Source organism: Xiphophorus couchianus, chromosome 11 (genome assembly GCF_001444195.1).
Source record: "Xiphophorus couchianus chromosome 11, X_couchianus-1.0, whole genome shotgun sequence".
NCBI lineage: Eukaryota > Metazoa > Chordata > Actinopteri > Cyprinodontiformes > Poeciliidae > Xiphophorus > Xiphophorus couchianus.
In genome coordinates, this window is record NC_040238.1 from 2,916,850 (window position 1) to 2,928,138 (window position 11,289).

Here is an 11,289-nt window from a genome sequence, read left to right on the forward strand (position 1 = left end):
GATACCACACAATCATTAATAACAGAGAGCCAGCAGGTTAACCAAACAAATTCTGGCATCAGAGATTACATTTGATTTTCCTTGGTATGGTCACCTTTCACTTAAAAATCTTCACAGCTTTAAATGACTCTCCACCAGATTCTTGTGGTGTTCTAAATTAATTGCCTATATTCTAGATAACTAATAAAGAACTAAAATTCAGATACATTTTTTCATTATAACAATATGTAACTTTTATTTAATGGTTGCAATTTATTTTGTCCCCTTTCACTCTAAACTTACTGGTAAGAAATTTTCACATTCATCAAAACATATATTCCATTTTAAATTAAGCAATCCACTCTTACGACTCCTGGCTAGCAAATAATACTCTGAGGTACAATGTCCAGTGAAAAAGTTAAAATGTTTTCTACTCATAAGAGCTGATGCATATGATATGATGCATCTGTTTGATGACAAACAGATGCATCCACCCATGTCCAAAGTCCAGTAATAAGTTCTTACTCATCAAACTTCAGCAAGATAAAGAAAATTTGTATTAAAGAAACAAATCAATCTTTGTCAGTCGATTTTGCTCAACTCTTTAGATGTTACTGGGATTCTAAAAATGGAAAATAATGTGGATGTTCTCTGCTGTTGTTGAGATCTTCTGGGATGCATAGAGTAAGCTTTGCACAATCCATTAGAAATGATTGAATCAGAGAGTCTTGCAGCTGTTTTCAACCTAATACTTTAGTAGTGGGATTACTGTGGCTCATTGGTGACAGAGTAAGTGGGTCGAGTGCTGCGTGGAGGAGCCTACCTGGACGCAGTAGAAGCTTATCATTAATGTATGGTTTGCATGCACCTGTGTTACTCTGACATCAGAGAATTTGGAGGCAGATGAGCCAAGGGCTACAACCTAATTACACCTACACAGAGCTTGCTGTTTTACAGCAAAGCCGATTTATTGAAATGCATCGTAATTACAATTCATTTTGGCTCTAGAACCCAATCTAGATGCAACAACAATGAGTTCGCCCAGCAGCTTTATCAGTATACATTCTGAAATCAAACAGAAAAACTTTGATTATGCTTAAGTCCCTTGCATATGGAGATTGGTGGTCACCGCACTGCACATAGTAAAGAGCTCCCAGCTGGGTAGAAAAAAGCACACCTCTAAATTGAACATAGACAAACAAAAACAAGTTTTTTTAGGCTGCAATTCAAATGCAATGTCATAAAGAACAGAAGCAGAGTGAGGAGGAAAAAGAATGAGTAGCAGCTCAGAGAGTTCATAACTTCCCAATGGCTACAATTCCTGAAAGATACACGTCCTGCAAATTGTGCAAAATAACAAAGTCTGCTGTGAGCTTCAGCTGCACAGGAAACCCTCACACTGTTAGTATCCTGATGAACATGCTGATAACCTTTCTCCATTTTTGCTCTCACACTGAAAGTAGGTTTTACAAATTCAAAGAAGCTTTTTGATGTTCACGGATAGGGATTTAGTCTGTATCAAAATTAACACTGTTACAACACAACTTCAATGCTTGCAAATATTCAGCCATATCCTCCAAATGACTGACTGTTCAGTCTTTTAGTTCCCATGTGATATTACACTGCCTTTGAAGCAGATTTGCCACCTTGGTAACCAAATTCCTAAAGCTGTGAGATTTAGGACAGAGAACATCACATTTCCATCACTGGCAATATTTTCAGAAGCATTTAAATATAATTAAAAGTTAGTTTTCTTACACACTTAAATTATAAATTGCCTAAAGATAATAATGGGATTACAGGCCAATAATTACAATCATTTTACAGACCTCCAATTTATATGCTGTTAATTCATGGATTACTGCTTTTCAACTTGTTTCAGAGCTTAATATAAAACTTTTGAACTCTTTACTATTTCTTTTTAACATACATGATACCTCTGTTATGCTCTAGCATCATGATCAAATTTGTATCATAGTGGATTATAAACAATAAGCAATAGGCTTAGATTTATTGTTGATCTTTATACATTTGATTTTCTCAAGGCCTCCTTTGAGTCTGAAATGTCAGTTTCTATCCGTAATCTGTATTCAGCAGTGAGAGATGCATCATAAAGATAACAAAGAAAGTTTAATGATAATGCTCAATATGTAATTCTGGAATGTTTCTTTTTTATGAAACATTGTATGAATATGCTAATAGCTTTTACTATAAATGGCACACAACCACAAAAGAATCACTGAATAATTACATCTAATTACACCTTACCCATTCCTGCTAAAATTAGAGGCAGTCAATCATATTTCTATTGTATTCTGGGATTCTTATGAGAAATTTTTTTTATGTTCTTACTATGTTTTCATACCTCCATATCTCTGAGGCAGTTATGTATTTTCTCTGTGGTGAATGTTATGTTGCCAGGAGCCATCATAAACCGAAAAAAATACGATTTAAACATCAGTTGATGTTATTAGTCACAGAGGACTTATTTTTTTAGCCAGAGGCTATTTTCTTAAAAGTTACACAAACAAGCCAGGGCTAAAATTTGTCATTTTCAGTATATAAACAACATACAAACTGCACTGAGCTGAAATGAGTATTTTTTTTTCTTTTCTGCATCAAGATAAAAGATAATCAATCAAAAACGGTGCCTAAATAATTATTCAATGAACTCCTCAAGGCTTCCATGTCACAACCCTGAGCTGACCAACCATCTGGATGGTTTTTAAACCCATTATCCTCACATTACTTGTGGACCTTTCCTTGCACAGGTAATTTTCATTTTTACTTTTATTGTGTCACCAAACCCGCATTCTGATATGGAGCTAGCAATATGGCCGAGGACATATCTGGTCAAGAGCTCGAACAAGAATCAAATTACAGCGGTACAGGAAGGCTAATTCAAAGACCTTTGTTTTCTTTTCCTTTGACCTCTCTGCTCAGACGTCTTCTAACAGTATGGACATTAAGGCTGTGCTTTTGAACTTTTTAACCACCATTCTCACTCTTTATTCCACTGGGCAACCAGGATGGTAGAGAATTGGGTCACAAAACTGTTCTTGGCCTCTCACGTCCTGTGTTGGCCCAAAGGGATAAGGGGGAAAGGTAAAAGACACTCAAATGTCAAACCAAATACACTACGCTTGCTATACTTAGAAACTGGAACCTAAACTACACAACATTTTTTAAGTTTATTGAATTCTGTCACTCTAAGAATAAGGTATACACAAATCTGCGTATGCCTTATATTTTCTTTAATTAGAACAGAGTAATGCAGACCTGCATTCATTCATTTCAATATTTCTTGTTCTTTTTATTTGTGTATTGCTGACCAGATTTATGCAATTTTCACATATATGGATTCATGCTTTAGAAAGCAAGTCTAGGAAAATGCATTAAATACCCACAGAGCACATTAAGCACAGGTTCAAACACATGACAATATGAGAACAAGAGCTTAAGAGAGAATAAGAGTTTTTATTAAAGTATAATCATAAATTTATTATTGTAAATTTGGGGGTTTTATTCTCTGTAAACCATTATCGGAGTTACTAAAACTAATGCTAATCTCTATATACACTGCTCAAAAAAATAAAGGGAACATTTAAACAGGTGTTTAACACTTAAAGTGTTCCCTTTATTTTTTTGAGCAGTATATATCATTTAATTTTCTGAAATGAGACAAATTACTGTAGAACTTCATGATATTCAAATATTTTTAAATGGACCTGTGGATCACTGCACATGTGATGGTAACTACATTTTCAAATTTGATCTGTCCCAGCAGTTTTTTGCTTTAACTCTTTCACCCACCTTGTTGGAACAAACTGTCTATAATTGCAACACAACACCCCTGAGTTGGTTTGTGAGACAGTTTGTGACTACCTTGCTCGATGTCTCAGATGCGTAACAGCAGCTAATTGATTTCAGCAGTCAGCACACCTTCATCCAATGCACTAGGCAAAATGGGAATGCATCGACACAGGCTTTTTATAAGTGGCAGAATGATGTTTCAGAATATAAACTTTATGTCAACATTTATTTATTAACATTTGAAACCCATCACTATACACTCCTTCTCCATAAGAGGCGCAATAACAGTGTGACTGCAACTTTAATGTTGCATTATTTTATTGAAAGAGAAATAAATTCAGGTTGTTTATGAAAGCACAAACGAATTGCCCTGAAAAGTGCTGCTTGTGATGTGTCGCTGGCTGGATTTGTGCTCTATAATTATGCATTGGTAAATTAAGTCACACAGCTGAGTGGTTGACAAAAAGTGATGAAGAGTAGCACCACATGCCTGTCAGTTGTACAAGTACTTCTGATAGTAGATAAGATCAGTCAACTTTGTTTATGCATAATAAAAACAATACATTAAGAGGAAGCATTATGCTGTTAACCTAAAGTGTGTTACAGTAATTTGCCAAGCACAAACCTCTTAACAGATCCATCTTATTGTTCTACAAAAATAATTAACAAAACTTATTACAAACTTCATAAATTAATTGGTGGATGAACACAATCTTATAAAAAATACATTGTCTGTTTGTATGATACCTTTTTCAAGTTATTTTGAGCTTTGTCTTAAATACCATCCTGTGCAATAGGACTAGTAGCAAATACAGAAAGCTGGGTAAAAAAGGTGTGAATTAATAAGGGAAACATTCTTGCAAATTACAGCATCATTGTTTCTTATGCTATATAAATAAATCTGTGATGATGCTTGTTTGTAGGAGCAGGGAACTTACATTAACCATAAACTTTTCTTCAGGTGCCCAGCATTGCACCAAGTCATTTAATCAGAAGTCAGTTTTTCAGCTGAGACTGCATTTAACAAAGGATCCTTGTGTCTTTATTTCAGCACTTTATTTTCTCACTCGTACTCAATTAGAGTAAAACAAGAGTTGTGAAATTTTACCATTAAGCAAATATTTTTTGAGCATATTATAAAATGTCACACTTGGCCTTTTTCTGCTCTTTATAGCAGGAAGTGTAAGAATTGTCTAGCAATTAGAGTGTGTAGTAGAGTCTGTTAAAACCTCCTCAATGCAAACATTGATGCTGCTAAATTGACATTTAGCAAAAGGCTCAATTCTCCACCATTTCTTGCAACCTCCAGCAACAGCAAAATTATTTTTCATAAAAAAATATGTTTGCTCAGTTTTATATGTAATATTTTTCCTGTGTTCATTTAAAATGGCCTGTAACTTAGTAGGCCGTTTTTATTCTGAACCTTACTGGTGAAGGCTATCTGGGTAGGCAAGCTTAAACTAAGTAAAATGGGATTGTTAATGCAATAACAATATTGCATTAACAATGCAATATTGTTAATTTGTGATGGTGACTGTTTTGTATTCTTTATTCGTAATATTTAGTTGATTCTGCTTTTGTTCCAGCCTTAGATGTTCGCCCTTTTGAGAGAGAGCAGCTTCCTTCCACTTTCTGAGAGCTTTTCTGTGTTGTAAGAGTTTTTTCTGCTGGTGCTGAATTATCTGGCCACCCTCCCATGACCTCAACAAGGTGTTTCAATCCATAGAACAGTTTCTTCAATGCTTTTCACACTTTCCTGAGTACAATCTAAGAAATGATGTGCATCAAAATCCCCAGAGATGAGCAGTTTCACAAATGCTCAGAGTAGTCAGTCAGGCACCAGAACTAGCACCATGAAAAAAAATTTTGATAAAAAAAAATATTTTGAGATTAACATTAACCGATGCTTCTGAAATTGTCCCTCTTTGCTCCTGCTACAGAATGTGATTAATGTATTGCATGTTTAGAACTGTGTATAGCTGTTTATAGACATAATTAGACAAAATAAAATAATAGTGTTGTACATTTGTAGATCCATACAAGTAGAGAGTGTTAAAATATGCTATTCTTTAATAACATATTGTGGTCTTAGTTCAAAACAATGCTACAATTAGGTTTTAAAGTATAAGTTAAAATTTTAGATACACACGTAACTAAATGTGATTATTTATGTGCATGTCCTTTTGTCCTAAATGCTGCTAGGGATGTACGAAAGGAGATCCTGATAATTAATTTCTTGCCTAGTGAGCTAGGCACCAGCAACGCTGGGACACTGCAAGGGTCAATATGTGTCTTCTATGACTGTGACTCAACCAGAAGATAGACAGACAGACCTAAACAAAACCCCAAAAACACATAAACAAAAAAAGTGTTTTCGAGGACTCCTAGAGCCTGGCTGTAATGTGATCCCAAGCAACACATTCCAATTTCTGCAGTGTAAATATTAATATGTTATTTACACATATCTTGGTATTCCACTTCTACAAACATGACATTACATGCTGAATTGTCAACCCCTTACAATAGAAAAGAACAATTCCTGACTCTCATCCAAGAAGTTGTAAATATTGTATTTGGATGCATGTGGGTGCTTTGCCATCCAGCCGTGTTCTGCTATTTTCTGCAAACAGCAAATGAATAGTCATAGACATTTCTCTAGAACAGAATATTGAATATTACGTTGCCTGTGCATGTATTGTTTTTATTACATGTTAAGTTTGTTTAAAATAAAACTAACTGAATGTCAGGTTTGGTTAATGACCGTATTCTTGTAATTAAACTATTTTTTTTTAATAACGTATACTAAGTAGAGTATCTTGTTTCATTTGTAGATCCTGCTGTTACCATGAACTGAAAGTTTACATATTTTAGCCTACACTGTAATTGCAAACCAAGTTAACATTTTGTTTTCTGTCTAAGATGACCATTTCAGTATTTGAAGAACATTTCGTCTTATGTGTCCAAATGTTATGTGTGTCCTCTATCCTCTTTTGCTACCTCTGATTGAAAGTGGATCAGAATATTAAGTGTGAAGTCTTTTCAAAGTTGCTGCTGTCTTATGACTTTTCTTGTAGTTCTAAAGAAAAGTTGTTTTCTACTCCATATGTCACAATATCCATAAAATATGAAAAAAAAAAAAAACACGCAGCCAAAGAAAATCCTGTCCATATATTTGACTTACAATCATTGTAACAACAACAAGAAACTGTAGATAACATATTTTTCTGCATGTAAACAATGTTTAATATAAATTATATGGAGCTCTGTTTTCTCTGTTTCTGTTTCAAATTCACCAATTAAACTCTGACGTCTCAAGAGAGGAACATTTCTCTGGACACCGGGCCTGATAATGACTTGTAGATTGAATTCTATTGAGTTGTCCTCTATGCTATCTCTGGCTTAATGAGAGAAAATATGACATTTCCTTGCATATTTGTATTATCAGAGATTTATCACAGGCAGGAGGGATATTCCACTGAAATTGTTACATTGTAATTTTGCAGAATAGACCCAGCTTCTGCGGCTGCTCTCTTGTGCATATAAGTTTACCATTTTATGATTCAGCTGGGAGTGTGGCAATTTGCACTATTCTGTATAGAAAATACCTCAAAACACACATAACGCCGTCATACTGAATACAAATGTGTATACAACAAGAGATATGATCACAAAGTGTGGTTCGGTAATAGGAACGTGAGATGTTGCAGTAGTGGAGGGAGAAATTCATCAACCCAAGCAAGACTGTGCAAGCAGCTACAACAAATCACTTCGCTTTCAGGGCAGCGTTTCTTCAGAACACGAAAACTGCTTGTGAAATAGCTATGATTTGTTTGTATATGACTGTCAGTTGAATATGTGTGTAATGTTTGCAGCCTTACTGGTAAACAGCTCAGAAACAGCTTGAATTTTCCCCCCGCTTTTTATAACAATCAACTTCCTGTTGGTATGATGTACAATCCTAAGCTATAATTTCTGGTTGCATAAAATTGGTCTAGAAAAGAGAACAGACTATTAGTTTAGGCAAATAAAGGCTCATTTTCATAAAAAATGTGTGTACTAAACGTATTAAAAATGACAATTTTTAATACGTTTATAAAGCATTAAGTCCTCTAGGTTTTGTTAAAAGCATTAAGTCCTCTAGGTTTTGTAAATTTAATCTTTTCAACATCTTCATCACCTTTTAGCTAGTTTGCAAATGTATTTCAAGCAGATGAGGGTGGGGCATTTTCTGCCTCTTTCTAACATTCAGCAGCAGAAAATTAAATGAATAACTGTTTAAAAGTGTTTCCTTTCGGACTTTGAACCCTTAGGTATTCTATTCTTTTATGCAAAATTACCATCTAGGCCAAGTTCTATGATTGGCATTAAAACCTTGAAACCAATCAAGCCTCCTGTCCAATATAATATTTTGCAATGACAAACTCTTTTTGATCTATAAGACATTGTCATTTTGAAGGTTAGGAATACTTAGCTTGCCAGTCAAGGACAGATTCAACAGGGAATCCTGAATTATACAACTAAATTAAAAAGAGAGCAGTCAAGACAGCTATTCGCATCATGAATATCAAGCCACTATAACGTTTTGTACTTTGCAAATCTTAGTCTAAATTTTGTAGTAACCCCTCAACATCCCTGATTCAACATAAGTACTCTGGCAAAATTTCTGAAAGTTAATACAGAGATCTAATCAAAATTGCTCTTAAAATGCCCTCTGCTGCACAAGATGACACTTTGTACGATTTAAACTAAATTAAAAAGTGGAATATTTTAAATCACATATGGAATGCTTTGGAGTTCCCATACAGCTTAAGGCAATATGGTGTGTCGATTTCCCAGATAATTGTTGGAGGAACCATATGTTATCCTTTCATGTCCTAAAATACAGCAAAACTACACAGAAAGACTCCTACGATGTTCTCTGTGCTGCCTTTGTTTCTTTGAAGTAGATATTCTTTCTTTGCTTCCTTGTTTCTCCTGTCAATTAAATTTAACTGAAGTGAATTTTCAAGCTGCTCCAGCTTTCTGACTTTATAGCCTCGAGACTTCTTTGGTGGGCATCCTTAATCGAACAAAGAGCTTTCTAAAGCAGAAGTGACAGTGACTTGTTTACACAGAAGAATCACTAGTTATCCTTGACACTGCAGACTTTATTATCGAGCAACTCATTTGGAAGGTAATGAAATGGGTTGTGAATCATGATATGTGTGAGAGAAACGTCTGCTCTACTCTTGAAGACCAAAGCTGCCTTCATAGACACAGAAAGGGAAAGCATTAAAATGGTTCAATTAGCTTTCATTTTCTTATTATATTATTGTTATGACTACTTACTTATTTTTTTTATTAATCTATTCCTGGTTATAGTCAAATTGCCAATAGCTCAATATGCATGTAGTATTACACTCTTTTTTATTTTCTATGACTAGGTATAGGGGATATTTTAGAAATGCCAAAATAAGCTAAAGGTTCAAATATCTGTAGGTTTCTAAAATGAAAGCTTCTATTTTATGGAGACAGTTGTTTAGAGTGTCGTAATTAATCTTCTAACATTTAACCAGTTTATATAGGTTGGATGCTGGACAGATGTAGGAGGACTATGGGAACCATTTGGATAGTTAGAAACTATTTTCTTAGTACACACTGGAGACCCATTTTAGAGTCACATGCTGTGTCAAACTGCTTTTACCTGATTGCACCTGTTCCACCTTGAGGTTTCCCCTCAACAATCCCACTGATCCCAGGCACACTTCATTTGTATCAAACATGAAATTCAAAATGTGTATGTGGCCTGAACACACAATTGCATGGAAGGCAACTGACAGTCAGCCAAGCCCAGTATCAATGAGAATGCAAGTGTCTGTGTTTAGCTGTAGTTTGATGCATCCTTTGTTTAGTGTAATTGAGCTTAATCTAGAAAGAAACTGCTGGTACTATGGTTTAAAATGTGCAAACAACAGCTGTAATTCTTTAGTCCTTCCTCAGGTTTCTTACTAGACTATCTTTAAATAGCATGATGGTTTTATTTGGAAACTTTGTCAAATTACTTAAATAGGTTAAATAGGTTTAAATAGGTCCAGCTATTAAAAGAAAATTACAAATAAAATGAAAATAAAATATTTCTGTATCTTCACATCTTCTCTCCCCCTCTTCCATGAAATTATAATTCCAATGCTACTGCTAATGGGTTCATCCCCCTCGACCCGGAGAAGGCACTCTACCCTTTTCCTGCTCAAGACCGAGCTTAACTTGAGACTTCAATTTTTTCAAGATCGTTTTAACTGACTTAGGTTGAAGGCTTAGATCTTAGAATTGTGACGTAGAACTAGTAGTAATTGGTCATCAAGACAACTCAGTGATAGTAGCCATTTGGTGGAGGAAGGGATACACACTTCTTCTGCTGCCTAAACTGAGCAGGGAATTTTACACACCCACTGTTTAATAAGCAGAGTAAATGGTGCAGAGTCTCAGATCATAATGATAATGATGTGGAGCCATCAAGCTGAGTTAGTGTAAAGCCTATCGTGTGCCTAAAACAACTCAAACGCTTCTGAATCAGATGGAGAAATATGAGCGAGTGTTAGCCAAATGGAATCCATAGGGAATCCTTAATCTGTATCAGTGACTCAGTGCAGGTCACTATTTTAGTATGTAATAAGATCCTAATGTTGGCAAAAATCAAAAATGTAAAACTTCCTTACATAGTTACTTAGCACAGAGTTCACTTCTGAGATAAATTACTCTAAGTAGTTCCTATAGTAGCATTACACTTGAATTGTGCATCCATTAGACCTAGTAGTGTTTGACGCTAGAGCTCCAAGTCCTGATCATTAAAAGGAAGAAAATGACAGAACATTATCTCAGCTCTAACAAATCATTGGTTACAGTGGAAACAACACTGTGAGCCTTTTCAACCAGCTTAATTTAAATCATTTTTATACTTACTAGGATGTTTTTTACACACCAATGTCTTAAAAACCTTCATAAAAAATGTAATTTATAGCTACAAGGAATTACAAATATATGCTTTTGAGCATGGGCCTATGCTGTTGACATCTGATGCATGGGACAGTTCTTTTAATTTCTTCAGTTTTGGGTTTTGTTAGTAAAGTCAGGCCATTTCTGGTGCAGAATCAGTTTGTAAGACAGCCCAGATTTTCTTTGCCCTTGAGACTGATGTTTACTTCAGACTTTGTATTGAGGTTTAACCCTATTGCTGAAACTGTCTCTCTATCAGTCATTACTCCCAGATTGCCCAATGGACCGTTGTCCTAAATGAAAATTACAGGACCCATTTTTTCTTGGAGTCAATTTTATATCTTAAAAAGAGAAAAATCAGCCTCTCATGAGACATCATTTTGTGACCCGAGTTGTAAATTTGTCCATTCGGTCCATTTTGTCCACCGTCATTGTCTAATATGCCATCAATCTCTTTTCAGACTTTTCAATAAAATTACAATTAAAATCTTTAAAAGTAAAAATAATACCATTTGTGTGGTTTCT